The sequence below is a fragment of the Ailuropoda melanoleuca genome, chromosome 7, assembly GCF_002007445.2.
Source record: "Ailuropoda melanoleuca isolate Jingjing chromosome 7, ASM200744v2, whole genome shotgun sequence".
In the NCBI taxonomy this organism is placed as follows: Eukaryota; Metazoa; Chordata; class Mammalia; order Carnivora; family Ursidae; genus Ailuropoda; species Ailuropoda melanoleuca.
The window spans coordinates 98035434-98047704 of NC_048224.1; the positions used below are offsets into that span (position 1 = coordinate 98035434).

Sequence of the window (12271 nt, forward strand, 5' to 3'; positions counted from 1 at the left end):
TATGGCTACATAGTAGGCCTGGGAGTGGCAGTGGAAGTGATTACAAACAGGTATGGAGTTGCTTTTTGGGGGTGATGGAAATCATTTAAAATTGGATTATTGTGATGTATTCTGTAAATATACTTAAACATCATTGAATTATACACCCCAATGAGTATGTTTTACCATATATAAATTATATTTCAGTAAAACTGCTAAGTATTAGCAGTAAAAAAATGCTAAATATCTCATTGAAGACTCCTATGCACTATAACAAAGAAATTTGAAATATTTTGGTAATATGAAAAACTTTTTAAGAAGTCCAAATCTCTCTTCTTTTTGCAAGGGCTGCCAGATGTCTTTCAAAATTATTGCAAGGTGATAAAAGTAAGGAAAAGACATCCATACAGTGCTAATATATTACATATATTTTTATTAATATAATAATCACTTCTGGTACCCAAGAGACAGACACTCTTCTCATAATGCTGGCTCCTCTCTGATAAAGCATGAAACATTCTCGTGTGGGGAGTGGGCCGGTCTTAGAGGGGCTTCCCCACACTGAATGAATATATGTTACAGGTTTTGGAAAATCATGGCACTGATTGATGGTGTACCTCTCAGGCTCTGCGCTGTTACTAGGAACCCACAGAACCAGAAGGTGGATCGGTAAGGTCCAGTATTTAAACAATGTCAGCATCAAGGTGCAGGACATTGGAGCTTCTCTCAAGGGAATGGAAGAGCTCTAAGTAGATGAGGAAGTTTGGTGTACAAGACAAATACTAATCACACACCCTTTGAGAAAAGTTATTTTCCCTATATATTGCACGTAGAACTAATTTAATTTATATACAAGCAAGTTATTAAAATTAATATTTAAGAAATAAAAATAAATGGTTTTCAAAAAAAGAGGCAGCACATCTCCTGTTATAGATGGCTTGCCTGGTAGTGCTACCCAGACCCTTATTCAGGCTATTGTTGCTATAATACATTTACTCAGTAGAGGAACACAAACAGGCACTCTACTAGATTCCCATAGTTTCAGACCTATTTGAGCCTGTCCCTGTTATTTAATATCAGCCCTACCTTTTCATTATGTTCAGAGTTGATTACCCCCACAGATATAGTGATTATTTTTTTTGCCCATGAGTGCACTGACATGAGGAGTCCAGAATGACCATGTGATATCATTGCTTAGGTTCCGTGCAACCTATGTCCACAAATGAAAACATTCTACCTCTTGAATCTTGCTCCTGTAATTCTGCCAAATCTAAAGTTTTACAAGCAGTAAAGCACAAAACCAAAGTAAACAGAGAGTAATGGTGACAGAGGCTCACTGCCAATTCTATATCTGTTTCATGGATTCTGTTTTTTATGATATTGTGGGGGGGCATTTTACTATGCAAGGACTACTAGTTTAACTTCTATACCAATCCTAAAGGATAATTTCCTAATCCTGGGATGTCAGATGTCATACCCAATGTGATATTATCTGACCCTTGTGGAGGCCATTTCAAGGGGCTGTCAGGCCAGAAGTTTCCAAGTGATTGCAGTCTAAGATACATCCAGAGGATTTTGTGATCAAGAGCTCATTTTCACGTCTAAAATAAGTCTTTCGGTCTGAGGTGAGGTTATGTGAGATCTTTTTGGTCTGAGGTGAGGTTATGGATCTTATGTTGTTAAATCAGATGTTTGCGTACCCTCAGATGGTGGTGCTGGTGTAGGGGTGTGGGTAGGTTAAATCATTAACAGAGCATGAATCAATCTTGAAATTACTATCCCCTTCAGGGTGGAAGGGTTCCCATGTGTCAACTTGCCAGCAAGAGACTGATGAGCCTTCTTGAGAGATGGTACTATATGAAGGACCCAGCGTTGGTCTCTACTGCTGACGGGTTGCATATTTAGCAGCTGCAGATGGTAGATCCACCTTAACAAAGGAAGCTCATGCTGTTAGGTCCATGTTATAGCTTCCATCCCTGAAACAATGACTATGATATTCATCTGCCGTTGTGAACATGCTTGGGACGGCTGAGGTCAGAGCTAGGGGACATCTGCTGGAGGGGTGTTCTGTCTCCCTGTTTATTGAATACTTCCTCTGTAGCATATGCTCTGTAGTGAGCATTGTACTTACCTAAGTATATCCACATCCTTCTATCACAGAGTTTTCTCTTCTTGATTGTCCTATCTTATTCTTTCAGACTTCTGAACCATCAGTCTAAGTGATTCGTCCACCAAGTTTATGGCCAGGTATGTGTAAGTCCACTGGAATGATTTCCCCTCATTCTGTCTTTCAGGTAATGCCAACATGGGGTGTCTATCTTTTGTTCACAGTAACATATTGAGTTTTCCATATATCGTACCTGGATTTTTTTCTTCTTCACCAAAGGAAACTACTCATGAGGCTATATGTGTCAATGTGTGAGATACTGAGGAGATATTATGTTACTAGGGCCAGTAGGAGTCTTCATCACCCATTTGTGTACCCTCATATCTGCTTGGACTTGATTCTGTATGTCCCAGGTCCATTATATGATGGACTCCTTTTGCATCTGCTTGACCTTATGACTTGGTAGCAGATTTTATTACTGTACTCCTGGTTACTTAAATGAAGGAAACATGGTCATCTGATGGTTTCTCTAGTCTTACTGAATAGATCCATTATAATATACTGTATTATAATGAAACTTCTCTGAGTTTCCTGAAAGCCTTATTTTATACTCTTCCAATGCAATGATGGCATTTTTACGTCAATCGCTGTAGCCCACTGTTTATTCCAAGCTTCAAGGAACAATTCTATAAATAAATGTATTAGGACTAACTCCTTCTTAGGATCACTGACAGGATTTGCTCCACCATCCCAGACTCTTTCTCTCACCCCTCAGAAAAAAAAATTTTTTTAATTAAATAATAATACATAAGAATGAATTTGATAAATATACTTGTAGCACCAGTTTTTATATGTATTCCATTAACATATGAATCCAAAGAAATAATAAAAGATGAATTAGTAATGTATAGCATTACTATACGTATGTATGTAAATAATGTATGAAGTAGTGATGTATAGCAACCTCCTCTGGATACTAGGAAATATTAGTGAACAATAGAGACAAAAATCTCTGCTTTCATGCTGTTTACACTGAAGTGGGTGAATGGCAGATCCACAAATAATTAAAATAGATAGCATATTATAAGGTGAGAAATGCATTGGAGAAAACCAACCTGCAAGGGAGTAGGTTGACGCGTTAAATAGTGTTAGCAGGAAGGATCGTAGTGAAAATGCGACATTCACAGCACTACTCGAATGAGCTGAAGGAATGGTAGTTGTAGATACCTGGGGTAGAAGATGTACTCAAGAAGTACAATAACCCTAAGGAGTATGATCTTCTGGTTGAAAAAGTTAATGAGTACAGAGTGTGAATTTGGGATGGACAGCGGGAGAGTGGTGGACATAAGGATCTATGAGGTAAGGCAAAACCATATTCCCTAGCATGTTGCCAGTCACTGTGAAGACTTTCACTTGGTCCTGAGTGAGAGGAAAAGATGTAAGAAGATATCGTACAGACGAATTAGATTATCTAGCTTAATTTTTAAGAGGATCTCTCTGGTGTCGTGTTGGAAAATATGACAAGGGCAGAAATGAGAAACTATTAAAAGTCACCAAAGTAATCCGCATATGGATCTCGGCATTAGTGCTGGAGAGACTAAGAAATCAGCATTTCTGGGTAGTGGGCACCATTTACGTTGCGTTCTTTGCAGACTGCAGCCCCTAGAGCACAAAGTGAATGGCACCCTCTGGGATTACTCAGAACAGCAGCTGTGTGAGGAGTGGTTACACAGATTGTTGTGCAACTTGATTTGCTGCTTGGTATTAAGTTTTTAAGATGTACTCAAGTTGATTCATAGAACTTGCATTCATTTTTTTTAAATGACTGAATCTTACTCCATTGGATGGAGATACATACACACACACACCACGTAACTTGGTGTATATTATATTATAGTAGAAGGATGGTTAAAATAGTGGCTTCTAGACCATATTGAGTAATTTGGATCTTGGCTCATTTTGGCTGGTTTTGCAATCTTTTGTGAACAATTTACATAATTAAACTCTGCATCAGTTTTGTTATCTTTGAAATGGGATAAATAATACCTTTCTTAGCTTTTTAATGAAGATAACTTAATACAAGTAAAAATATTTAGAAATTAGTAAAATATTGAGCAATTGCTCAATATGGAATAAATGCTATTGTTTTTTTTTTAAGATTTTATTTATTTGACAGAGATAGAGACAGCCAGTGAGAGAGGGAACACAAGCAGGGGGAGTGGGAGAGGAAGAAGCAGGCTCATAGCGGAGGAGCCTGATGTGGGGCTTGATCCCATAATGCCGGGATCACGAGCCGAAGGCAGACGCTTAACCGCTGTGCCACCCAGGTGCCCCATAAATGCTATTGTTATTATTGCTGCTGTTATTTATCTATACTCTTATGGATGAACATTTATGTTCTCAATTTTTCACTATTATAAACAACACTACCATAAATATTTTTAATGAGTGGCAATAAACATTTTATGCACTTTTGAGGAAGACATTCCCCTTGGTATATATTTCTATGTATTCCATGTCACAGGATAAGTTTAATATTTTGATACTGTGAAATTGTTCTTCAATGTGGTTTTAATAATTTATACTCCTACCAGCAGTGTGGAAGACATAGGGTTTAGTTACAACATTACTGTCAACTGGTATGGTCACTCTTGGCCCCATGAGATGGTGTCTTACTATTGCTTTAATTTGTATTTTCCTAAATGGTTATCAGGTTGAATATCTTTGCATGCGCTTGTGTCCTCTTAGAAACTTCTGTTTATATAAGTAGATTGTTTTCAAAATTATTTATGGGTAAAGTCTATATATAATACAATTTATTATTTTTTAATGTATTTGTGTGTGAAATGTGTACTCAGTCTCTGTGATTTGTTATTTAATTTCTTTACATTGTCATTCTGTAGAACAGATTTTAGTTATATGCAATAAAATATAATAAACCTAGAGTTTTATTCTTTTCTCATTTTAATTTAAAGATACCTCAAATTCATACCTATGTATAAAGTAATGTATGTTATAACTTTATCTTATTTATGTGGACGGATAATTTTATATTCCATTTATAGAACAGCCTATCTTTTCCCACTAATACAGAAGGCAGTGCTATCAATTTTCCAGGTGTGTTTGGTTATATTTCTGCATTCCTAGACTCTTCTATTTACTCAGTCATCTATTTGCTCATTATAGTATGCAGATTCCCAGTGTTTTAATTGGTATGGCTTAATAAAAGTATTTTGGATCTGGTAGGCCATCTCTTTTTTCAGAATTTTATCAAGTTTTCAGGAGTTCTTAGCCTCTGACTCTTCCTTATATATTTCTTTATATCTTTTTTTTCCCCCTAATCACTGGATTTACAACTTTATGGCACCAGCCATCCATACTTTTTGTATGTCAGTTGGTTATTTCACTGTGAACAATGGCAACAACAGAGATAACATTGGTGACAAGCAAATTTATTTATTTAAGGATGTTAAAGAGCTTACACATTTCATGAAAGGTAGGAAGGTGATGCTCAGGAATAAACAGGATCAAAAAGATCTCCAGATAATCAAGCAGCCTGCAGCTGGGATAGCTTGGAGAACAAGCTCTAGAAACTCTGTGTCCACCAGCCTCTCCGTGCCTGGCATGGTATGTTTCTTCATGGCTTCTGTTTCCCATGTCATGTACTGAAAATCTAGTCTCAGGAAGGAGCATGTTCTTTTTTTTTTAAAGATTTTATTTATTTATTCGACAGAGATAGAGACAGCCAGCGAGAGAGGGAACACAAGCAGGGCGAGCGGGAGAGGAAGAAGGCAGGCTCATAGCGGAGGAGCCTGATGTGGGGCTTGATCCCATAACGCCGGGATCATGCCCGGGGCGAAGGAAGACGCTTAACCGCTGTCCAACCCAGGCGCCCCCAGAATGAACTTTTAAAAGTGCAAGGCACATCATCTCACTCTCCAATTTTAGATATTCCTGTGAGTTCCAATTCCAGTTCAAATAAAGCCCTAGCTTTCTCATGGTATGCATGATCTGGCTTGTTTTTTTTTCTCTGTATGTCTTACTCTAGCTCATTATCAATCTAGGGATTGATATTAGGGAATCTGATGAATCTGTTTTCCCCCACGGCCTCTGTTCTTCCTCTGCCCTTTGCTTGGATCACTCTGTCTCCTGATCTTTGCTCTGGATCCTTCATTTAGGCTACAGTTAACACATTATTCTCTCAGAGAGGCCTTGCCACTCTAATGGTGCTCACCCTGTCATTCTAGATTCTCTTCATCACATTATTCTTCATGGTTTAGTTCAGTTATTCATTATGACCTGAAATAATCTACATTCTATAATCTTATCCTGTCTCCCTCTCACCCAGTAGAATTTAAAGTCTGTAAGAATAGGGGCGCCTGGGTGGCACAGCGGTTAAGCGTCTGCCTTCGGCTCAGGGCGTGATCCCGGCGTTGTGGGATCCAGCCCCACATCAGGCTCCTCCGCTATGAGCCTGCTTCTTCCTCTCCCGCTCCCCCTGCTTGTGTTCCCTCTCTCGCTGGCTGTCTCTATCTCTGTCGAATAAATAAATAAAATCTTTTTAAGAAAAATAAAGTCCGTAAGAATAGACTCATGCTGTCTCATTGTTGTCATTAGTGCTAACGTCTGGAATAGTTGCTCTTTCTTAGGATGCACTCAGGAAAGTTATGTTAAATAAACGAAGGAACAAGGCACGTGTGGAGCCTAGTGGATATGCTTTTATCAGGGGTGACCTTTGTGTTTGTTTACCTGGCCAGTTTGACATGGCTCTTTACAGCAGATATTTCCATTAATAGTCCCCACCAGAACCCAGGACACAAATCACAGAGACAGAGGCATAATTTTCCATTTTTCCCCTCCCTGACCCCAATTCTACTTTGTTTGAAGTAGTGAGGAATTTCTGACAATTCTGAGTATTGCTCTATTTACCTTCCTTTCTCATTCAATACTCCATCTTCTTTTCAGGGCCAGGGTTAGGAGCCTTGCTGGTCTCTGCCAGAAAATCTTTTTTTTTTTTCTTTTTGTGCTGCTATGTATATATTTTTCAAATGTTACAACTTAAAGTTTTGTTCCTGTTTCTTTGGCTGTTTCATAACTTATTTATTTAATTATTTTGCACATTTCAAAAATTATTGGGAGAGAAAAGTCTAATTTTTTCACCCTGTCATCTGTCGATAGCATCTTATATACTGTTTCTAAGTTTAGAAGATGTCAAGGGGCACCTGTGTGGCTCAGTCGGTTGAATGACCAGCTCTTGATTTCGGCTTAGGTCATGATCTCGGGGTCCTGAGATTGAGCCCCGCCTTGGTCTCCATGCTCAGCAAGGACTCTGCTTGAGGATTCTCTCTCTCCTTCTGCCCTTGCCCTGCCTTGCTCATGCCCCTCCCCAAATAAACAAATAAATCTTTTAAAAAATAAAATAAAAAATAAATTAAAAATACCAAAACAGAAGACATTTCAATGTATGTCAATGAGTTTGGTGTGGAGAAGTGTTCCATACAGGTAGAAATAATCCTGAGAGAACATAACCCAAAATAGTAGTTTTTAATATTTCATAATTAAAATTATATATAATATATATAATATTTTCTGATAGTGATAAGGTCATTTTAATTGCCTTATTAAAGAATCTCCTTATTTAAGATAATATACAAATTTTATTTTTTTCTAAAATAAATTAGAAGCACTTTTAAATATTAGTAAAATATAACAATATTGCTTCAACACTTAAAAATATTATGGATCTGCCTAATTTGTTACTTCAAACTGTTCATAAAAAAATTGATACAGCGTTAGTATCTTAATTTAAGGACATAAGTATGTGAGATTTCCAATAATAACTCAATTCAAAATAATCTCTTCAACATACAGAGTTTATGTGACATTTTCACAATACTGATTATTTGGGGGAAAGATTATCTTAAACATCTGTGTAGTAGATTTAAAATGTAAAATAGCTCTGATTGTGCGTTTGAGGGGCATTTTCTATAAACACGTTGTACATAATAGGCATTATGCTGGTCAAATTTTTGAAGAGATAATTTAGAATAATAATTATTTCAAGGCACTAGAGTAGGAAAATGAATGAAGGACATTGAAAGAGGTTGAGGGCATGTGGCCATATAATGAAGCACAGTGTCCCATTAATAATCATACTGTGGAAAAGATAAAATTAACAATGTGTACCTATTAAAAGAAGACTGTATTTGGAATGATTTGATCTAGTCATGAGGAATATTGCAATTGTGAAAAACTGCAACTACATTCCTCATTAAGTATACTGAAATCTGTTATAAATAGAATTTAATTTTAATTATGAAATATAAAAATATATTAAGGGAAGTGAATAGAAAACAAATTATAAAATAGAAATTTCAAAAGGCACATAAAAGGGGAAAAAAGAGCAGTATAAATGAGTAATTTGGAAGCATGGAAAAAAGTATCTATTACATGTTTAAGCTTGGGCTGCTATACCAAAAATACCATAGATTGGATAGTTTTAAACAACAGAAATATATTCCTCCTGGTTCTGGAAGCTGGATGTCCAAGATCAGGGTGCCACCATGGTTGGGTTCTGATGAGAACAGTCTTGTAGATTACAGAATGCCAGTTTCTCTCTATGTATCCTCATGTGGCAGAGAACAGCGAGAGGGAGCAAGCTCTCTCATGACTCTTATTGAGGGCACTATTCCCCTTCATGAGGACTCCACCCTTAAGATGTTATTTAATCCTAACTGATTCTCAGAGGTTTCATCTCCTAATACCATAATGTGGGAGCAAAGGGTCTCAAATATGAATTTTTTGGGAGGAGATATAAACATTCAGTCTTTAATACCATATTATACATGAAATATTAAGTGATTTTCAAAGAAGAAAAAGAGTTTTACTAAAAGTTTCATAAAAGTAAAATCGCAAATGATGAAAAATAAGAATTTGATGTCCTGAAATCTCTTACTGTGTGAAATTTGGGGAGTTAATATGTTTTAAGTTTATTTTTTAATTCATTTATAAAATTAGTACAAAATAATACAAATAGTAAAATTTTTAAATATTGACACATTTTAAAGGCCTTTTGTGGTATAATGAACCTACAATAAACTGCAGTACGAAAATCACACATTTTGATAAATATCTATATATATGCACACCCAGGAAATTAAGACAAAAACAAATAACAAAAGAATGAACATGTCCATCAATCCACAAGGTTTCTAACCACTCTACATTTTAACTCTCTTTCCCATTATCATCCTCTTTCCCCATTCTAGGCAACCTGTTATTAGTTTGAATTTTCTAAAATTTTATGTAAATGAGATAATAAATCATACATTATGTAGTTTTAAAAATCTGGTTTCTTTTATTCAGCAAAACTATTTTGAGATTCATCCTTGTTATTACATATATCAGTATAATGTACTTATTTTTTTATTTTTTTATTTTTTTTTAATTTTATTTTATTATATTGTGTTAATCACCATACAGTACATCCCCAGATTCCGATGTAAAGTTATGCTTCATTAGTTGCGTATAACACCCAGTGCACCATGCAATACGTGCCCTCCCTACTACCCATCACCAGGCTATCCCCTTCCCCCACCCCCTCCCCTCTGAAGTCCTCAGTTTGCCTCTCACAGTCCATAGTCTCTCATGTTTCATTCCCCCCTCTGATTACCCCCCTTTTCTTTATCCCTTTCTTCCCCTACCGATCCTCCTAGTTCTTATGTTCCATAGATGAGAGAAATCATATGATAATTGTCTTTCTCTGCTTGACTTATTTCACTTAGCATTATCTCCTCCAGTGCCGTCCATGTTGCAGCAAATGTTGAGAATTCGTTCTTTCTGATAGCTGAGTAATATTCCATTGTATATATGGACCACAGCTTCTTAATCCAGTCATCTGTTGAAGGGCATCTCGGCTCCTTCCATGATTTGGCTATTGTGGACAATGCAGCTATGAACATTGGGGTGCATATGGCCCTTCTCTTTACTACGTCTGTATCTTTGGGGTAAACACCCAGTAGTGCAATGGCTGGGTCATAGGGTAGTTCAATTTTTAACTTTTTAAGGGACCTCCACACTGTTTTCCAGAGTGGCTGTACCAACTTGCATTCCCACCAACAATGTAGGAGGGATCCCCTTTCTCCACATCCTCTCCAACAATTGTTGTTTCTTGCCTTGTCTATCTTTGCCATTCTAACTGGCGTAAGGTGGTATCTCAGTGTGGTTTTGATTTGAATTTCCCTGATGGCTAATGATTTTGAACATTTTTTCATGTGTCTGTTAGCCATTTGTATGTCTTCATTGGAAAAGTGTCTGTTCATATCTTCTGCCCATTTTATGATTTGTTTATTTGTTTCTCGTGTATTGAGTTTGAGAAGTTCTTTGTAGATCTTGGATACCAGTCCTTTATCTGTGGTGTCCTTTGCAAATATATTCTCCCATTCCGTGGGCTGTCTCTTAGTTTTTTTGACTGTTTCCTTGGCTGTGCAGAAGCTCTTTATCCTGATAAAGTCCCATAAGTTCATTTTATCTTTTATTTCTCTTGCCTTTGGAGATGTGTCGTGAAAAAGGTNGGCTGTCTTGACCCAGTTTCAACATCCTTGCTAAAAGCTGGTCAGTTCCTTTTCCTGAACCATGAAATCCATACTCCACCCACTTCCCTTATCAAGTGCTCACATTCAGGGGTCAGTATGCTTCTGCTATAATCAGTGAAGGGGCCAGGAACAAGATAAGATGGGAGATAACCCCTATGCCTTGGAACTGGAGAGTGTATTTGAATTAGCCAATCCAGACAGAGCCCTGGAAACCAATCTAAGGCCTGTGGCAAACACAATCTGCCCCCTGCAGCCCTAGAGTGCTGTTAGCCTGCTCATGGTACAACCAATTGTGTGGCCCTCCTGACGGTCTTCTCACTTTCTGGGGGATAAATAGCAGAGAATTCTGTATTTCATGTATCCACGTGTGTTGTGTGTCTCATCATGAAAAAAATATTTAAATCTTACTGAACATTCCAATTTTGTTTACTAATGAGAATTATATTATATGAACATATCACTATTTGTTCCCCTTTTGACAAGCTTTTTAGTTTCTTTTTCTAGTTTGGAGTAAAAACAAACAAATAAATACATAAAATAAATAAAACAATAATTGTATAGACATATACAATTCATATATACAATTTCATTCTTGGTTTTATACTTAGAAGTAGAAAGACTAAGTCATATGACAGACATATTTTTAACTTTTGAGAAATTACCAACACGGTCAACAATTGGTTTTACAATTTTATATCTGGACAAGCAGTGCATGAGAGTTTCAGTTATTCCACATTCTTGAAAACACTTGACATTTTTTGCATTCTAATATATATATTATTATATTATATTATATTAATCTTGCATTCCTGGAATATATCTAATTTACACTTTTAAAATTATATTTTACATTTGCTTAGTTTCTGCAAATAAGTTTTTTTGTTTTTTTGTTTGTTTTTTTTAATTTATTGGACAGAGATAGAGACAGCCAGCGAGAGAGGGAACACAAGCAGGGGGAGTGGGAGAGGAAGAAGCAGGCTCATAGCAGAAGAGCCTGATGTGGGGCTCGATCCCATAACGCCGGAATCACGCCCTGAGCTGAAGGCAGACGCTTAACCGCTGTGCCACCCAGGCGCCCCTGCAAATAAGTTTTTAAACTAGTTTGCATCAATTAAAGAGCTATATAGTCACTTGTAATTTTCCTTTTTATAATGTTATTTTCAGGTATTGCTATTGAGATTATTCTGGATTTTTACATCTTTTGTTTTGAGTTTGTGTAATACATTCCTTCAGATGTTTGGAAGAACTCTAGAAAACTATGAATCTGACATTTCTTATAGACGTTTTTAAGTTACAGATAGATTTTCTTACAATTTTACAGATTTTATATTGCTTTTTATGTCAGAATTACATAATGTTGTTTTCCAGGGATTTGGATAATATGTTTCAGTTTAAGCATGGAATGGTGTTTAAAATATACTCTATGAATTTATTATATCTGCGGGTGGTGTAGTGAGTGTCCTTTTCATTCTGGGTGTTGGTATTACATCTCACTTCTGTCTTTGATCTGACTAAGGGATTCACCAGTTTCTCAGAGTCTTTTAAAAAAAAAAACAAGCTTCAGATTTTTCATTTTCTCTATGATATATTT

The 12271-nt window shown here is 36.6% G+C and overlaps 1 pseudogene; it reads left to right on the forward strand.

Moving 5' to 3' along the window:
• The first annotated feature begins 574 nt into the window (after positions 1-574).
• LOC105234681 overlaps positions 575-12271 on the forward strand; it is a 43086-nt pseudogene continuing 31389 nt past the window's right edge.